The 21,346-nt window shown below is 35.6% G+C and overlaps 1 long non-coding RNA gene across 1 annotated transcript in view; it reads left to right on the top strand.

Moving 5' to 3' along the window:
* Window positions 1-18,376, top strand: part of LOC149135281 (uncharacterized) — a 92,043-nt gene extending 73,667 nt beyond the window's left edge. Inside the window, exons 3-4 of the long non-coding RNA XR_016242329.1 lie at window positions 14,616-14,904; window positions 18,338-18,376. This is a non-coding gene — a long non-coding RNA (uncharacterized LOC149135281). The remainder of the gene's footprint in view (window positions 1-14,615; window positions 14,905-18,337) is intronic.
* Window positions 18,377-21,346: the final 2,970 nt, after the last annotated feature.

Raw genomic sequence — 21,346 nt, 5'->3', positions numbered from 1 at the left:
TGATATTCCCGTTCAGTTATGACTTCTTCATATTCCTCATCCTTTACCATTGGTTTGGTCTCTGTAGACTACATAAATGTGACTGGCTTTGTTTATTTTCCCCAAATACAGTAGGAACCGACCGTAAGGCCGTTTTTAACCTCCTCCAACTGGTTACCTAAGCAACCTGCACCCGATATATATTGCAAGCAGGGGAGATATCTAGCAGACGGTGGGACCACCAAACCGTACGGTTTCGAGCTATTTGTGCTTATCCTCAGTGGCGGACACTCGTCCGCAAGACATAGTAGTAATCCGCTCCGGCTCGCAATATATAGAAAAATAAGTGACAACCAGTCACTGATTTTGCAACAAGCAAAGTAGCTAGTTAGAAAATCTCTATTAGAGATGAAGTAGTAACTATACTGAGAAGTAATGTTTATCACCACTTCAATATGGCTGCCCTGGTAATACAAAAACGGCAATAACGTCAGTTCCTACGGAACAGCCATATTGTAGTGGCGATGAACTACATTCATTTCTTGCAGAGATTTTCTAACTAGATTACTTTTGACTTAATGATTTGTGCTTCTTAGATTTGATAACAGGGGTAGCATTGGAAGATATTGTTTTGTGGAATTCAGGATGCAGTTTTTGAGATTGTTTGATTACAAAGGGAATAATTCTATTTGTGTCTTACATTTCTTTGAGAGAGATTTTTCTGAAGATGGAGACTGGTATTTGTTTGAACTCAAGTCAGGGATGATTTATCTTACTTTTTGTCTTCGGACAAATATTTTAAAATTCTTCCAGTCATCTCTAGATAAATCTGTAACACTTGCATTTAATGGTCTCCTTTTTTGCCCTCCACTGGAATGGACGTTCATTGACTGGTTGTGGAACAAAGAGTACAGTCTTTCTTGTGGTGTCCTCATTACTGTTACTCGTTGTCGCCTTTTGCATTAGTTGTTATTATTTTTGCTCTTATTGACTTTCTGTTTCTGTTGCCGTTGCTGTTATTGCCGCAAATGGTAGTGTAGGTGTTCATATCTGCACGTTGTTGGTGTTACATGAATACAATAGTGCTAGTGTTGACTATGACGTCAATGATCATAGTGGCAATGCTAGCAGCGTTGGTGGCTGTTACAAGGACGCTGTTGCTGTCCTGTTTAACTGTTGTAGAATTTCTTTCTCTCTTTCTTCTTCTCTTTCTTCTCTCTCTCTCTTTCTCTCTCCCTCTCTTTCTTCCCATCGCTCTCTACTACTCTCAAATTCCGAGGAGAATATTATGATGCAATTGTTGAAGGCTATGCTTTTTATTTAATCAAATTATGAATTTATTAAAAACAATAACTGTTCAAACAGAATATGACCATGTAGTGAGGTCGACATAATATGAAAACCATCATATTGCTTCTCCATTTCTCTACAATATTTTAAGCACAATATTAATGCATGCAAATCTCTTATTGCGACAAAACCGAAGTTAAACTGGTGTAATTACAGAGCACATAACCCCATGATAATTAAGGTGAATGCATTATAATAATAATTTTGATTTCGAATTTTGGCGCAAAGCCAGAAATTTCGTGGGAGGGGAGAAGTCAATTACAGTCATGCCAGTGCTCGACTGGTACTTATTTCATCGACTCTCGAAAAGATAAAAAGCAAATTGGACCTCAGCGGAATTCAGAGCGTAAAGACGGACGACGTGCTTAGTGCCATTTTGTCCGGCGCGGTAAAGATTCTGTCATCTCACCATCCTAATAATAATAATAATAATAATAATAATAATAATAATAATAATAATAATAATAATAATAATAATAGATAGATAGATAGATAGATAGATAGAAAAGTTCTTTACTTTTGTATACGATTGACACAATTATATATATATATATATATATATATATATATATATATATATATATATATATATATATATATATATATATATATATATATATATATATATATACTTGGAGACAGTGCGTGGCAATGACGATGACGATGATGCTGACGATGACGACAATGACGATGACGATGACGATGGCGATGGTGATGATGATGATGATGATGATGATGATGATGATGATGATGATGATGATGAGTTAATGATGATGATGGCGATGACGACGATGACGATGGCGATGACTGATAATGATGCAATCCTTCTAGAGCCAGTGGAGAAACCCGCCATCCAAGATCTTCCTCAATACCAAGGGGACAAATGCCCTACCCAATTTTTACTCTCCATCTTACAGGACAGCATCTTTCTCTCCACCTTCGCCATCCTTCAAGAGTGAAAAAAAAAGTATGAGGGTTCTACAAAGAAGAAAGTCTCTGTTCTCATATGTTTCAACCTCGTTCACCATGCAACCTCTTTCGCTATAGCTACAAGACAAAAAAAAAAGACACTGTCTTCTCTGCTTAGTTAAAGGAGGGCGGCGGGGCAATCATCATTATGGAGTCGGCTGATAGCCAGATTCGTACCACACACGACAGCTTCTGTTCGACATATATATAATAATAATAATCTGGAAATATAGATAACCCGAATGTGGAGCCTAAAAACATAATAATAATAATAATAATAATAATAATAATAATAATAAGATCAACATCGCCAAGATGTAGCAGCTGCGAGAGTCAAACATAAAGGTTGTCCCTGTTGTCATCGGAGCATTGGGTCTAATACCACCCAACCTGAACAAGCATCTGGAAACTTTAGAAATACTCTACAATTTTGGTGTATTACAAAAATCAGCTTTACTTGGAACTGCACTCATACTGTGTAAAGTACTTTCTGTCTGAGATCCTTGTTGTGACTTGGCAGGTAGTACAAACACCCGGTAGACCCTCCTATGTAGGTAATAGTGAAGAAAGGTTATCAAGAGCTGCTAATGTCACAGGAGGACATAAGGAAACCAAAAAACCAAATGAAGTTAAAAACCAGAAAAAAGAACAAAAGTTATCTGACGGTCGAGAGAATAGTAATGAAACACGGTTATGGTTGCAGAAAGAAAGGCTGAAAAAGTAGACAAAATTTGTTAGTAGCTGCACAAGATCAAGCATTAAGGACTAATTGGATAAAAGTCAAAATAATCATAAACCAAGTAGATTTCCAATGTAGGTTGTGTAAATGAAAAGAGGTAAGTGTTACTCATATAGTAAGTGAATGTAGCGTGTTGGCACAGAAAGAATACAAGGAAATACATGACAACCTAGGGAGAGTAATCCACTGGGAGTTATGTAGAAAGCTAGAATTTGACCACACTGATGAATGATATGAACAGGAACCTAGTAAAGTACTAGAAAGTAAAAAAATACAAGATGTTGTGGAACTTTAGCATTCAGACGGACAGAGTAATAGAAGCTGATTTAGTAGTCGTAGATAAAGGGAATAGAAAGTGCGAGATAATTGACTTTACTGTCTCAAATGATGAGAATGTCAATATGAAAGGTATAGAGAAAATAGCAAAGTACCAGGACCTCGCCATTGAATTACAGAAACTACGAAAAGTGCGGGTAAAATGTATCTCTGTAGTTATAGGTGCATTAGGAACTGTTCCTAAAGATTTGAACAGATGGATAGAAGAAACAGGAATAAAACCCAGTTTAGTACAACTTCAGAAAACTGTTATTAGGGATAGCTAGGATACTTCAGAGGGTTCTTGGCATCTAAGATTACTTGTTGTAGCCCGATGTTAGGAATTTTTCTTTTCCAACAGTTTAATTTGTTGAGCGTATATGAAATAATAATAAACTACAAGAAAGTCACCAATGCAAAGCTGATATAGTCAGAATATAGACAACAGGTCTGCAGCAAATAAAATATTATTAAATGATAATAACAGTAGGACTAGAAAAACTCTTAAAAAGTTAGGAAAGGGAAACTGGTATAATAAGGAAACGCGAGGAAACAAAAACAAAACGAAAACGTTTTTGTACACACACACACACACACACACACACACACACACACACACACACACACACACACACACAAACACATATATTTGTATACATATCAAGAAACAGAATACATACAAGAAACTAACTACACAGAAGTAAAAGATTTAGATTGAGAAACGCACCAGAAAAAATTTAAATAATGCAAAATACATAATCAAAACGAAATCAAAAAAATATTATTCTGAAAACAAAATGGAGAAAAAAACCTCTCCATGAGTAAGTAAAATCCCGCTTGATTCAACAAGTAGGGAATAAGCTAGAGTAAAAGTTTAACAGTTACTCAAAAACTGTAGGCTAAAAACCAGAAATACATCAGGTTCTAGCTGGGTTAGACCAATACCTAGCCATAAACAACTAAAGAAATAAAATAGCATAAGATAGTAACATTAAATACAGACTATGAAATCAGTACAATAAGACAATTCATTTCGTCATTTCCGGTTGCTGAGTCCCTGCCAAGTCAAAGTATATTCATAGACACGATCCATTTAGCGGCTATCTGGGCAATACACCAACACCTTGACGTAAAAATGGACAAGAGCTTGTATAAATATTAATAAAACGCTGTGCAAAACAACCTGACCACGATTATATAGGATGTAATTGCCAAAGCTGACAAGGAAATGTTGTCGAACCAAAGTACCTCTATACTGATAGACACACAATTATTTTTTGCTAAATATTAACCGGAAGGAGGTGGAGAGCCTATCAAAATACGATGATCTTGAAATATGATCGTGAAAGTGAACTGCGGAGCATGCAAACATAGACAATAGCCGTAATAAAAGAAGCATTAATTATAAAATATGAACAAAAGAAATTTAAACCATACAAGGACTTTACAACGTGATACATATTGTAAAAAGCTCTGCCAAGTACAATCCACATAATATATAAGATACATCGTATATAAGACACTTTCAATTCAATTGCACACATTAAATAGTAAACACACAAACAGAACACGTATTTTATTCAAGAAGCTTCCAATAGCATACGTGTTCCTACATAACCAACACACGACATTTTGATAGTAATCGCTCACACAGCTTACATTCTACATCGATAAAACCACACACCGCATGCTCTACACAATCAATGCCCCAATACCAACACAGCACCAAACTTATTGGTTCATTCGATTGCACTCGAATGAATGAAGCGAACAGAGTTTTGGAGAACTCAGCTCAATCGAGACAGAAAAATTTTAATGTTTTATTTTTTTATATATTTATATGTTTTAATTAGTGTTTATTTTATCATACTTTTTATTTCTGTGTAAATATATGTGCATGAATGTTTGCGTGTGTGCGTGTGTGTACGTGTACGTGTGTGTGTGTGTATGTCTGCATATGCATATGTGTGTGCATGTATGCATGCATGTATGTATGTATGTATGTATGTATGTATGTATGTATGTATGTATGTATGTATGTATGTGTATATATATATATATATACATACATGCATACAGAGTGCGTCAGTTTTTTTGAAGTCATTTGCATGAATTTAGAAAAAGACGCAAATTGGTTCAAATAAACTTGAGAATCCTTTTATCACACCTATTCAATGAATCCACCCTAAGCATCATTGGTGGGTTTAATACGGGTCAGAAGCGTTGACATGCCCGAATCAGGTGATGATCATCAATTTTGGACACAGTGCTGGCTATAGCAGACTTGAAAGATTGTATGGAGTTTATTGGAGCATTGATCTCCCTCCTTCCCTCCCTCTCCCCCCCTCTCTCTCTCTCTCGATTACACCCATACATAATAGTTCAGTGAAGCAAAGTCTGGTAAACTAGGAGGCAATGTGTCTAGGAGAACTTGATCATGGAGATTTTACACGCATCTGCGCTTGGGCTGTCCTAGCCTTATGAGAAAATGCAAACTCTTTTTGGAAGATGTACAATCTTCCGTTGTATACGCTGTCTATTCAGAGCCTCACAACTTTCTCCAACACCTGTGTAGACAGCGGCATTGTCTTAAGGCCTGTGAAAAAGGGAAGAGACATGACATCTCCCTCGTTTCTCACGACCCCCCAGAACCATCCCAGTTGCTGAGAACTTAGTATGCATGACAGTTGGAACCTCATTCGGGTCTCATTACAATCATCTGTCGTTCCTTCGGTTCATTTTTTGGTCCTGATCGAAGTTTTTCTCATCAGAGATAAACCAAAGCATTCCAGACTGTTTTATCTCGTTTAGCAAGCACGTTGCACGGATCAAACGATTCTCTCTTGTCACCTCCGATATAAACTGATCCCTCCGCATTACATACAACTTCTACCGGAAATCCTCAGGCACAACTCTTCCGATGGTGCACTGTGAAACCTTGAGGTCTTTTGCAATGGCTCTGATTGACTTTCTGGTTTTTTTTAATCGATTATTTCTTGGATTTTTTGTACAAAGTTATATATTCTGATGATATGAAGACCCTGTGCATACGTTTTACGTTGGATTCCCGTTAGCAGTTTCCAGATTCTCACGAACTTTGACAACAAAAGATCGAGTAACATTCAGGAAGTGAACTATTTCTGTATCACTATGGTGTGCTTTTAAGGCGACGATTACAGCCTGTCTCTTCCTTTGTTTAGTCAATCTCATGTCTGACATCATTTAAGACAAAATAAACATTGAAGTTAGAAGAAAGTTAGAGCTCTTGAAAGAGGCGTTCTCAAAATATTGACGTACCTTATATATATACATACACACACGCACACACGCACACATACGCACACACACACACACACACACACACACACACACACACACACACACACACACACACATATATAGTTTCTCTTTTTACATTTGTATATATTTTGTACATTAAAACTCGAGGTTTTTAATCATTGTCTCCATATCTGCTCATATCTCCCCTTATAGCTACTCTTTATCCTGCTGACTTGATCCTCGGTAAAGATATCAAATCATTTGAGCGCTACTAAGTGTTTCTACATTGAGATTCTCTCGATCTCATCTGTTGATACCATACATACATACATGCATACATACATACATACATACATACATACATACATACATACATACATACATACATACATATATATATATATATATATATATATATATATATATCTTTCACGGAATCGATCAGACTATTGTGTATCGTTATGCATCACTGATCACAATGCGCTTCATCTTATTGTTATAGCTTTCGAATGATACTTGCTAGGCGGGTAGTTCATCATTCCCCTTGTACTGAACGCCAGTCCATCGATGTGTTGCTCACAACATCGGTATTCCTTGGTGTTTCATTTAGCAAGTTTGTTTGTGAGGTCAGTGCAACACATAGAAATGTAGCGGGGGGGGGGGGACAGTGAGTTATCTTGGAAAATGCCTCTTCTTATAAACATAAGACTAGTTTTCATGGCAGTCTCCTTGTTTTTCAATGATAAAACAGTCTTCCTTTTGCACGATTGGTATATTCTGGCAATGCTGGAGCTACCTTGTTTATGTGGAATGATTCCAGTATTCACGACACACAAATGCTCTATCATCATCATCATCATCATCATCGTCGTCGTCGTCGTCGTCGTCATCATCATGATCACCATTAACACCATTATCATCATCTATGAATATAATTATTATTTATATACATATATATATATATATATATATATATGCATATAAATACATACATATACACACACATACACGCATATATATATATATATATGTATATATGTATATACATATATATATATATATATATATACATATATATATATATATATATATATATATATATATATATATATATATATATATATATATATATATATATATATATATACATATATATACATACATACATGTACATATATACTCATATATATATATTTGTGTGTACACATATATATTTACATATACATACATACATATATATATATATATATATATATATATATATATATATATATATATATATATATATATATATATATATATATATATATATACATATAAATATATATATATACATATATATACATACATACATATATATATATATATATATACACACATGCGCGCATACGCACACGCACACACACACATATTCACACATAAATATTCTGTATTTCTTTAGTCTTTATGAATTTTTCAATATGTTTACTTTATCACGTTCTAACCTCCCCTCTCCTGCTTGCTTTTATGTAACTTGGTCACGTCCATCTCCACACGTTTTGTAAAGATTATGTCTACGTTTTTGTTTTTCCATTGTATTAATGAGTAGCCGACAGCACATCTCCATTGCATGGATGTTTCCGATCACGTCTATCGTTTAAGACAAACCTCGAGACAATTTTAACCAATGAGTGAGGGGAAATTTTTTTCGTATTCAAAAACCAAAGCAAATTTCAAATTTTGTCTCAGCACATTTTTATTTCCAGTTATGGCAAAACTGGCATTTCCCTTAATCATAACCACTTAGTAAGTAGGTAGCAGAGGCTGTATTCCCAGTGTATGGGAATGGTTACTTTTCAGTACATACGCACGTAAAACTCACTTTCATAGTTTTGTAAAAGGTTTGGTGAGTTTTTGACCAGCAAAAGATGTTCACAGTTACGCAGCGCTCTATTCTCCGTAACGCCAGGAAAAAAGCATTTCTCTCACATGTTCTTCCTCTCCGATTCTCTCCGACGTTTTGATATACATTCATAATGAAAAAAAGCATGCAAAATTTCCGTTATAAATACATACATAACGTTATATATATATATATATATATTACTCTTTTACTTGTTTCAGTCATTTGACTGCGGCCATGCTGGAGCACCACCTTTAGTCGAGCAAATCAACCTCAGGACTTATTCTTTGTAAGCCTAGTACTTATTCTATCGGTCTCTTTTGCCGAACCGCTAAAAACGGGGACATGTGTGTGTATGTGTGTGTATGTGCGTGTGTGTGTGTGTGCATTTATGTATGTGTTGTGTGTGCGTGTGGTGTGTGTGGGAGGTACATGTGCTGTCATGTCTGTGTGCGCGCGTGCGTATGTGTATGCGCATATGTGCATGTGTGTGTATGTATGCATGTGTGTGCATGTGTGCGCGTGTGTGTGCGTGTGTGTATGCGTGTGTGTGTGTGCGTTTATGTACGTGTGTGTATGTGTTTGCATGTATGTGTGTGATGTGTGTGTGTGTGATGTGTGGGAGAGGTATATGTACGTTCATGTGTGCGCGTGCGTATATGTGTGCGTGTATATATGAGTGTATGTATGTGTGCATGCGTGTGTGTATATATAAAAATGAAATAAAATAAGAGTGATAAAATAATTGAGAAAAAAAGAAAAAATACAAATTGAAGAAATAAAAAATGAAAACAAAAACCAATTAAGAAATATTAATAAAACAATAAAAGGATAAATAAAAAAATAACCGATACAAGATTAAAAACAAAAATTAAAGGGATAAATTTGAAATTATATCGTGAATTAAAGGAGTTGAAGAAAAGTATTGCAAATCCAACAGCTGTTTCTGGGGGTTCGGTGGTCCAAAATAATATTTGTAGATTGATTCCATCGTAGGATGAGACGAACCTCCTTCTTCAGGGAAGAGATTTTACATTTGAGATGTTAAAGGAAAGAAGTTCAAAGATGGATTTGGACTACCGAGCCCCAGAAACAGCTGCTGGATTTGTAATACTTTTCTTCAACCCCTTTAATTCACGATATAATTTGTATTTTGTGTAAGTCGGGCCTTTCTGTATGTAAATATATATACAATTTTTGTATTTTATGTGTTTAATATACTTTATATATTGATCTGTCTAACTTGCTTTGTCCCTACATTTACTGCTATACTACATTTATTCCTGTACCCGCTCAAGTTTAAATCTCTTGAGCACTAATAAATGTATTCTATACAAGACTATCTGATCCTCATCAATGAACTATATATATATATATATATATATATATATATATATATATATGTATATATATATATATATATATATATATGTGTGTGTGTTTATGTATGTGTATATATATATACATATATATATATATATATATATATATATATATATATATATATATATATATATATATATATATTCATGCATACATACATGCAAACTGAGAAATCCGTCTCACGTAAACATATATATCCGTTGATACCAACTCACATACACTGTGAAATGAGTTCTTTTTTTTTATTTTCGTCCTCACAAATAGAAGTCATGTTAAATTATTGTTTTTAAGAATATTTTCTATTAGTGTAATTTCAGTGGATACGTGAGCTCTGACAATATTTCAACATTTGCAATTCATAAGAATTTCTCCATATTTCTGGAAGATGAATTCGTTTATGACTTCGTATAATTTTCTCATTTCATTATTAATTGCTCCTGTTTTTATCATGTGTTAAAATGTATTACTTGAACATTAGCATGCCAATAATTTTTGTCAACCAATTTGCTTTACGCAACCTTATGTTGAACTGTCGTTTTGTCAGGAATTCCGTCACCAATATTTATTTGAATATTCATCCACTCATATTTTTCGCTAGTGACTACAAGTTCGAATCCATTATGACCTGATTCCTCATCAATTACAACATAATGATTTCTATTGACAATTATGTACCATAATTAATGTAAATACATCGGGGTAGGCAAAATTTACGACGGTATTCATCCGAAGATAGTATCTGCTATAGACAAACTGCATTTAAAAACACAATAAGTATATATCAGGAGACAGAAATCGTCTCAGTAGCGGTTAATGAGAGCGCTAGATGCATTTCTGTCTCGTTGCGCGTTAACAATACTGTATACTCACAGCCAGCTTTCTCAGACGAAAACTGTGAATAAACAATCACTAATGATTCAAGTAGCCGCTCAGCTGAATAACAATCCATTAATTTTGCCTATCACGATTATTTACATTATCTATGATACAATCTAATACTTCTGTTACACGTAACAAATTTTTATAATCATTTTGTTCTTTAAAAAGAAACGACAGTACCTGATAACTTTCCCTGGGGCGATTCACGATGTCAAACTATCTCAAAGATTCGTCCATTTAGACGCGCAGGAAAAACATCAGCTACCTGAAAGATACGATTACGTTGTCAACTTCGAGAGACTGATGTCTCGATACGAAACGTTGTAGCAAAAATCTGTTGGCTATCGTTTCTATAGAATATCTGTAGAAACAACCTTTAAAATAATGTAACAAGCACTGCTGACGCAGTAGGACGTGGTACTGACTTATAAAAATATTTAGTGTAGTTCATAGTATATTGTGTTTGTATAACGAAGTACCTACAAATCTTTATTCTTTCCAGTGTTATAAAAGACCTGGATTTTGACTGGCAAATGAAGATTATCGTAAGTGCGGCAGGATTCTATATCCCTGCCTCAACACCAGTAATAGATTATTCTCTCACACACGTACACACACACACACACACACTCTCTCTCTCTCTCTCTCTCTCTCTCTCTCTCTCTCTCTCTCTCTCTCTCTCTCTCTCTCTCTCTCTTCTCTCTAACAACTTGGCATACGCCCTTGACGAAAAGAACGTGCTTTCATACACTATGAAGAACTTTGCCGCATAGATTCACACACCGTCACATACACTTATGAGAAATATGTCTCACATAAACACATGCATAACTCTTGATACCAACCAACATACATTGTGTAATGAGATTTCTCATAAACAGAAATAACGTTAAATGATGGTTTCGAAATATTTTCTGCATATTTGTCTAATTTCTCCACAGACATTTGTTCGAATTCGTGAATTCGAACCGTATTCTAACATTTGCAATTCATAAGTGCTTTGCTTTTCCATGTTTCTGGAAGCTAAAGCTTGTTTATGACTTCATATAATTATCTTATTTCATTATTAATTGCTGCTATTTTTATCATGTATTAAAATGATGTATCTGTGAAAATTTGATTTACCTTCATTATTTCCAACACAATTTACTTAACGTAGTTATAATACTTGAGTTTGTTGTCTGGATTTGTCCTATTCAATTCATTGTTACAGAAAGTCTAAATTGATAATTTTAATAATGCTCAACGGAATCTTCGTCTTTCTTCTTCATGTTATGGATAACCTACCTATCTCTTGTCAATTATTTCTCTTCCATGGCTGTAAGTGAGGTGATGAAAAACTCATATATTTTATGTGTTGTCAAATAAAGAAATGAGTGTTGAATTGGCAGAGTCTTTAGCGCGTCGGACAAAAGGCCTTGCGTATATATTTGAGCTATTTGTGTTCAGAGTTCAAATCCCGCCAAGGTCAGCCTTGTTTTTCATCCCTCCGGAGTCAATGAAATGCAATTCAAATCAAGTAATTAAGTTGATATTATGGACTCCCTATGATGATGGTAATAATAATTATTATTATTGGGCTTTATATATTTGTACCCCAGTGTCACTTTGATCGCATGTGTTGCTCTCTCACTCAGTAATAATAATCATATATACATACATAATCTATATATATTTACGTCTTTATATATGTATGTATATATAATATATGTAGACGTGGTGTATGTATTTTTTTTAGTGTCCAACGGTAAATATTCTTCGTTTCAAATTAAGTAGAGAATATCGTAGAAAAATTTCCTAAGCTGATCATGTTAATATATTCCAATAACAGTTACAAAAAGCGATGTAGAAAAAAGCGATAAAACTTCAACTAACGAAATCTGCGACAGGACCACGTCGTCGTCGCTGCTGCCGCTACCGCCGCCGGTACCACCGCCACCACCACCGCCACCGCCACCGCCGCCACCAGCGCCCTTCTCATCTACCTCAGGACATGAAAGCAAAGCCCTTTACAAATCGTATGACCAGGTAGAAGAAATTCATGGTGAACGACACCCTACTAATCAAATGATTATCAATATCACCTTCACACTTCAACAACAATGGCTTAAATTTTTGGTCGCGGCTTGATAATCCATCCGAATTTGGAAGCTGCTCTTTTGTCTCGACATTGTAGCCGTACACCCATGTTTGTCCATCTCTGATCATACAATTTTTAGATGGGTCTTCTTCAACATTAGAACGATTAAACATCTCCTGCCTGATTATGACTCGGTTCTCTTTCAGTTTGTCAGCAGATTTTTGCGGCAACGTGATGCATCTTTAATTATTCTCTTTTTAAAAAACCGTGTGGCTCGAACTTTTACAGACGCCTTCTTTGGAAACTTCATAGACAATCAGGCGACGCGTTTCACTTTGGCAATGTGTCTATATTCCGTTGTCGTGAGAGGTCATCCATATTTGGAATTGTCTTCAGTGGATGTTAATTTCCAATTTGAAGCGTCTATATCACTCAAGACACTCCCTAGTCCTGTTGCAGTATTCGGAAAAGATCACCTTGAAAGCTTTTCTCCCTTTCAAACAGAATTTCACACAATATACGTTGATGTTTTTTCTTTTTTAATCCTTCAATTCGCTACAAATTACTAAATGTACAAAATCTATGTTCATACCAGCAAGTGTAGATGGATGACTAACTGATGTAGCGTGATGATGGCTATGATTAGAATGAAAATCAAGGTTACTCATACACAGCATTGCAGTCGCAAGTATGCTGCACTTGTTGACTGGAGCGCTGTTTTAAAAGTCTGGTTTCTTTTTGGACAGACCCAATACTATAACCTTAAAAATACGGTATAGTCACAGTTGGATTGCCTTTAAATATGGATCTACCCGATCATGCTCGATCTGAAGCTAAACAACACAACATCAATCACAACAACAATATCTCTCGTATCTCAAGATTAAAGACAATCTTGCTTAAAAAGCGCTTCATTAATTATCTGCACTTGCTGGAAGACTCTGAAATGCATATCTGCAAGTATCAAAGAGTATAAGATTGATTTGAAATTCCACAATCAGTACATTATTCATGGCCCAAATTTGCTTTCTGGCAGCGATTACATGACTATGCTTACATTTTATCTCTTAACAATTCCACAGAGTCTGTTGAATCGTCTTTGACAATTATATCTTACACACGCTTAAAAAGACAATATCGCCACAACGAGGTGAACAGTTCCTTATATACAGCAGTATGAAATATCAGGAAAACCATATCATTCTTACCAAAAATTTATCAAATTTACAACCATTCACAAAATGTTATCTTCTGCTTTCAGGGTATTAGAAAGTATGAACGAAAGAAAATGTCGGAAACTACGCCTTCGTTATGCTTTAATGTTATTAAGACTTCATTTCAAAAATGATAGCTCTTATCCATTTGTCATCGAAGATAAACTTTCACTTTTTTACTTATTTTACTTATTTGACTGCAGCCATGCTAAAGCATCAGCTTTCAAGATTTTAGTCGATCATATTGACTCAGGATTTATTTCAGTGTGGTACCTATTTTATTGATTGCAATTAATCGAAACGATAGGTTACGGAACATAAAGTGACGCAGCTTAGACAACAGCACTGTTAAGTTTTAGACCCGCGTAAACACAATCATAGACACTGACACACACACACACACACACACCACCACCACCACCACCACCACCACCACACACACTAGTTTATACATGAATCCCTATTTGCATAAAACATTCTTGCTTCAGTAACTAAATTTGCATACAAATTACAGGTGGTGTATCTCAATATTGCATATATCCTTAGGTTCTCAACATCTGAAGAATTCGTAGCGGCATCGTTATGATATAGGTTATGTACTGGACATAATTTTTACCTGGTTGAGCCCTTCCTGCTCTGATGAAAGCTGATTTCCTCCAGAAAGAAAGAAAGAAACAAACAAACAAAGGAAGGAAGAAACAAGAAAAAAAGAAAAATCGACCTTGGTATTTGAGTACAGGACCGTTTCATTATCGTCTCCAAATGGTTGAGAGGTAAAATTGACGTCAGCGAAGTTTTGACGCAGAAGCCAGGAAAGCGGATCGAATATCGCAAGGTAATCTAATGACACGGCCAATTCGTTGCCTTGCAGCATTTTTAAATATCAGTGGATGAAATTCCCATCAAAATATATGCAAAGTTAAACTATGTATTTTCTCTGTAAAGTTTAATGCAGATATTTTTTTACTCATGACAACAACGATTAGCAAAACCACGTTCGAGTTGGCCGGAACGTATTAAGAATAAACATGCTAGTCATCGTTTTGATTCTCATTGTTCACCTTGCATATGACAAATTTATAACCATTTGTAGCTTTTAACAAGTTAAGCCCATGTTAATAACTTTTAATTCCTATATTCAATAATTCTGTTTTATTTGCATAATCGCAAACAACCACATAATTTATTAAAATTCAACTGTATGCAATAACAAAATAATTAATATACTACAACTACCCACACACGTACACATCAATCATCTCCACCATATTTTAATTATATCAAGTACATTTTTCTGTTGCAAGCAAGTATTTGAAAACGTTGTCAAGCGGGAACAAGTTAAATGCGTAACAATATAAGATAGTACACTGTGGTAGTCTTCTCTCTTCCGGAATGGTGTTATAATAATGCATGATAACAATAGTTGACTGGTTTCCTGTCACCTTAATATAGGATTCAAAAAATTTATTTACTTACAGTAAATTATGAGATCCGGAAATTGTCGTTATATTTTCATTATTGACGAGTAAATGAATGATTACGTGTGCTCTGAACAGTATGACGTCAAATAACAAAATGCTTTATTGCCGGTTGAAAATGAAGCATATATTTTGCATTGGAAGTTTTGTATGGTCCGTCGATAAATCACATGCTGGTTTTCACGTCATATTTTTTTTACGTAGGAATAAGCGAATTCCGCACAAATGTGTGTGCTTGTGTGTTCGCACGCACACACGCCTACACACACATATGCATACATAAATACATGTATATGTACATGTATACATATATATATAGGTATATGAGCATGACATGTATATATACATACATCCATGTATAGATATATATACATGTGTGCGTGTGTGCGTGTGTGTGTGTGTTTATCCACGAGAGATATTCCAGATGACTTTTTTTAGGAGAGGTAGTTATAACTGTTCTAGATTGTTGTAATTTTAATATATCATTACTATACATCGAATTAGCTGACCTGCCAACTTTTATTCCGGATTGAAGCTGACGGCTTTAACAGCACTTTGAACATGTCCTACCAAACACTGCTTGTCACAGTTCAATCCAGGTAAGCAACTGCCTGACAGATTTGGGCATCAAAACTGTCCCTCACCCTCCCTACAGGCCGGATCTTGGTCCCTATGGCTTTTAGTTGATCCCCCAAGCTGAAGGAGTACCTCGGGAGCCGTCGGTTTGAAGACATTGAGAAGGTGGAGGTTGTGACAATGTTTCTGGACACATTCACTTTGGAGAACTTCCTCGGTGCCGTCATGGCTGAAGTGGCTGGAGTGCGGCAACATGTTCACTGAAATCAAAGGATCGTACTTTGAAGGAGGTTAGAGTTTTGTGCTTCATTGAAAGGCGCAGGAGTGGCTGTGTGGTAAGTAGCTTGCTTACCAACCACATTGAACTGAGCGAAACCAGTGGCTTCTTAAGGGAATCAACCTGCCAGAAAGCTGGACGACCCTCAGATAAAAACAAGTTACCAAATTGTTTGACAAAAACAAACGACGTAAGCAGAAAATCAGCCAGTCAGAGCACTGGATCTCTACTAGGATCAAAGAAGGATCAAAACGGTCGACAAACAATAAACATCAAGGGGAAGTCGACCAACCAGAACGCTGGACTTCTGCCAAACAAAAGTATTTAACCGATGCATGCGTAAAACAGCCAGTCAGAATACTAGACTATAGATGGACAAAAGCAAGTGACACCATTAAATTTACAAACAATCAGAACTTGAACCTTTTTCTTACTCTTTTTATTAAAAAAAAAAAGACTTCACCGTATCTAATTGTTAATATAACTCAATGTTACTGAACTTTTAATCATGTATGACTTTTATGAAATTCACCAAATATTTGAGCTTGTATTACTGTCTATTTCTGTGAATCTTTCAAACATGTTTTTTTCCCAGCTTTACCTTGTAACTTTAACCTCTCCTAAAACCTCTTATATATATATATATATATATATATATATATATATATATATATATATATATATATATATATATATTCAATTTTTTTCTCTCCGTGCTTTTCTCCTTGTCTCCGTATTCATTCTGTTGAAGAGCGTAGCTCGAAACGTCAAAGACTTTCCGTATTCCCGAGCGTCATACTAATACATCCTTTTGTTATTTACACCACCTGTCCTCGTCTGTTGTTGTTTTTTCGTATATTCTCCCATATATATATATATATATATATATATATATATATATATATATATATATATATATATATATTTACCATTGATAAACCAAAAATTGCCGAAAGCGTTTTAGTACTTTAATAAATCTGTTACAATTGTGCGTCAGTTTGTGCGTCTGCGAGGCTTTATGTTTTGTTTACATTAGCAGGTAACAAGATGTACAAATTAAGATAAAAATGAAATAAACATTCGAATTGGTACGCAGGTCGCACCTAATCAAGAGAAATCTTTAGATACGGCAAAACTTTTGGGTGGCCTCAAATTTTCAGGCTGATTTCGGATGGCTGATTCGATTCCATGAGCAATATGAGATCTTAACCTAAGTTTTCTGTGGTGAAGTAACTGACGTTCCAGGACTAAAAAAGAAAAAAAAAACGATTGAGTGGTAAGAATAGAGAAATAAAGAAACTTTTTCCTACAACACTCAATTTTCTTTTTAGTTGTTACCTCAAGCGACCAAAGATGTCCTGCAAAGAAGGATACAGATAACAACAAAATTTGTTTGTACCGCGACAAGAACTGAGAAACTATGTCCCTTTGTTATTCAAAATTTCCTAGAAACTTCGAAAATGTAAAGTATCTTTTGGTTAAATATGATGTCAACAAAAATAGCTTGGATGTCAAGAGAGTTGTTTGTCACTTGGACAAGAAAGTGTAAAAGATAAAATAGAAAAGTATTTTCTGCACATAGCAAACTGCTTCATTTAGATAATGTCCGGGTCGAGTATCTTCTATCAAATTGCACTGCAGTTTTACAAGCATTGGATCTAGGAATAATTCTTGCCTTGAAAACCCATTACAAAAATGCAAAAAAAAAAAAAAAAAAAAAAAAAGCAATAAATGAATAATAAGCTGTTGAAAATGTTGCTTTTTAATATGAACAGTGATGAGGAATTTTCAATACGTGATGATAAACAAGCGATTGACATGATAGCAACAGCGTGGTGAGCAGTGAAAAACGAATAAATCTTAAAATGTTGGGGAGAAAAAAAAAACTGGTGTTATTTATTTATTGATTTATGTGTTCATTTATTTACTTTTTTCAGAAGCAGCTCTGAGTGATGATGAAATAGGTTTGGAAGAAAACGAAAGTGATTGAAAAAGTCAACGGTTGCAGATCTCGGTTTCAGCTATAAAAGATTTTCTACACGATCTAAGCCCGGAGACATTTATAACTGTAGATGATTACTTGTTAGTATCACATGAGCTAAATGACAAGGAGATAGCTGAAAGTGTTAAAAAATATTAGTAAACAGCGAAGAAGAAAACGAAGTTGGAACAGGCACTTCGATTTAGCAAAAGAAAACTTTGTCCGATGCATTTTCCAGTATTAAAAAAGGATGGCAAATCCTTTTTCCTGTTATGAGGTATTAGATACCGTGTTTCAATATGTGACTGGAATTGAAGACTTTCTGTTCCAAGGCAAAATGCCAAAATCGGATCAATAATAAAAAAAAAAAGGTTTTTTTTCTTTTGTTTCGTTTTGTGTTATTTTTCGAATTGGACTGTTGATATGTACTATTAACTGATTATTCTTATATACCGCTGCATGAATAAAAGTGTCTTAAAGATTTGTGGTCTCTTCGTTATAAGGCTGCATTTGACATCCTTATTATGCCAAATTTCAAAATGAAACAAAATAGATTAGAAAAATACGTATCCGAATATTAATAATATACATACATACATATATGTGTACGTATTACGTACGCATGTATGTATTTATGTATGTCATTATTCAATTTCATTTGAAGATTTCTTGCAAATAAAGAAAGAAGCAGTTTCTAACCTAGATCCAAGGCTCTTTCATTCGAATTTCAACAACATCAACAGGGTATTTTTGTATGTATGTATGTATGTATGTATGTATGTATGTATGTATGTATGTATATACGTACGAGGGGTGCTGAAAAGTTCCTGGCTTTAAGTAAAAGAAAATACAGAAGGATCAGTTAATTATGATTTTATTCAACATATTCCCCTCTTAGATCCTTGCACTTATTGCAGCAGTCCTTCGTTTTTCTAAACCCTGTAAAAGAACTCGGAAGGTTGGGCCTCCAGCCAGGCCTTTCGTGATGCTCTTAAAGCCAGGAACTTTTCAGCACCCCCTCGTATGTCTGCATGTATGTATGCATGTATGTATGTATGCATGTATGTATGTATGTATGCATGCAAGTATGTGTGTGTGTGCGTGCGTGCGCGCGCGTGTTATTAGCAATCTCATTGCAACGTTGTCACAGTGATTTTTGTATACCCCATGGATTTCGCTAAAGTGACTATAGCAGAATATCACCTGTATTTCATTTATCTGTCCCTCAATAGCGTAGCTAGAGGGTGTGCCACTGGAGGCAGCCCTTGAGTTTGCACTTCTCCACCACCACACCCCATTTGATGTGGATTATACAGCTGACCCAAACGTGCTTCCCCATTAAAGTGTGGCCCGGTGCGGACTGCCCCTCGCCTCTCCTCCAAGCTGTTGTCCCTATGGCAGAAGTCCTTATATATTCTTCTACGCAAACTAGCTTTATTGTTAGAGAGCCGGGTAGAATGCATTGGGATATTTTACCAGCTCTCTGCGTTCTGTGTTCAAATCCTATTGGATCAACTTTGCCTATTATTTTCTCGGGCCCACTAAAGTAAAGTACTAAGGAAGGGCATTGGACTGAGAGAATTGTCAGAACATCTTACAGGTTAGCCACGTATCTATTCCGTTGGGGCTTTTGTTTGCGTTCTGGCAGCAACGCCTGCAACAACATTTGTTCCAAGCAGTATAGGTCTTTTTCTTGGCCGACATCGAAGCGTGGAGAGGTGAGATTTGCACGCATAAGTAGTTGTCATATCTTCCATTAATAATTTTTAAAAAAAACCCAGAAAAATCTCATCCTGACTAATGGCGTAGCTAAAGTGTGTGCCTCTCCTTCGCTCCGGGTCCCAAGCCCATACAGGTTTATACAGCAGACCCAAAAGGGCCGTCCCTATAAGAGCTTCATCCGGGCCGGATTACCGTTCACCACCTCACCTTACCCACCTTACCTTGCCCCATCTTACCTTACTCTCACATCGCCTTACTTCCTACATCGTCCTGCCCCTTATCTGACCTTAGCCTTCACCTGGCCTTAGCCCCCATTCGCCTTACTCCCTTCATCTACGCTACTGATCCAGACCTCCATCTTCAACAGGAACTTTCCAGGTGCAGATCAACAGTTCAGCGGAAATATCTCTGGGATTAGTTTAACATGAAATAAATTCGAAATTTATCAGTTTTTCAATAGCCACAAGGACATAGATGAGGTCAGATATCACAAAGACAAACATTAGTTTTGTCAGTACAGACTGAGATCCGACTGTTGCAATTTTAGTATAGTCATGCACACCTCAACACCTTGCAGAATAATCTCGTCTACATATATATTGGGACCTCATTTACGAACGCCTCCCATTACAAACAAATCGGTTTATGCACAATTTTTTGAATATAAAACGTCTCGGGTGACGAACAGTGTCTTGAATAACGAACACGCAAGCTGACAACAAAGATTGAAGACAAACTGGGAGTATCAGCGGGTGAGCGTCAGTTGCAGTCTAGCTTTCGCTCAGTGGACATCCCTGCTGAAGTTTACTGTACCTTGTTTTTAATTTCCTATGGGAAAAATAGCCTCGGTTTACAAATATTTCGGGTGAAGAACGGCCTTCAGGAATGACGAATTAAATTCCTAAACCGAAGGTCCACTCTATGGACAACGTATTTGGTCAGAAATTATGAATGTGTCGTTTCCTGTTATGCTATCACCAAGTCTTAGAATTTCAGTAAATGAGAATAGGATGACGCCATAGGATATAAAGGTTAAACAAAATGAGATTTTTTAAAAATTAAAGCTTAAAATATATTTTGCATTTAAACTTAGCGTCAAGAAGGCTGAGTCGATTAGGTATATATATATATATATATATATATATATATATATATCACTTATCAGCTAAGAGTGAGTTCATATCTTGTTGCAAGAATGCAGCTAGATACGTATGTGTGTGTGTGCGTGTGTGTGTGTGTTTGT

This window comes from Octopus bimaculoides, chromosome 6 (assembly GCF_046866305.1).
Source record: "Octopus bimaculoides isolate indiv1 chromosome 6, ASM4686630v1, whole genome shotgun sequence".
NCBI lineage: Eukaryota > Metazoa > Mollusca > Cephalopoda > Octopoda > Octopodidae > Octopus > Octopus bimaculoides.
Note: the sequence above shows the minus strand (reverse complement) of the source record. Positions and strands in the feature narration are given on the sequence as shown.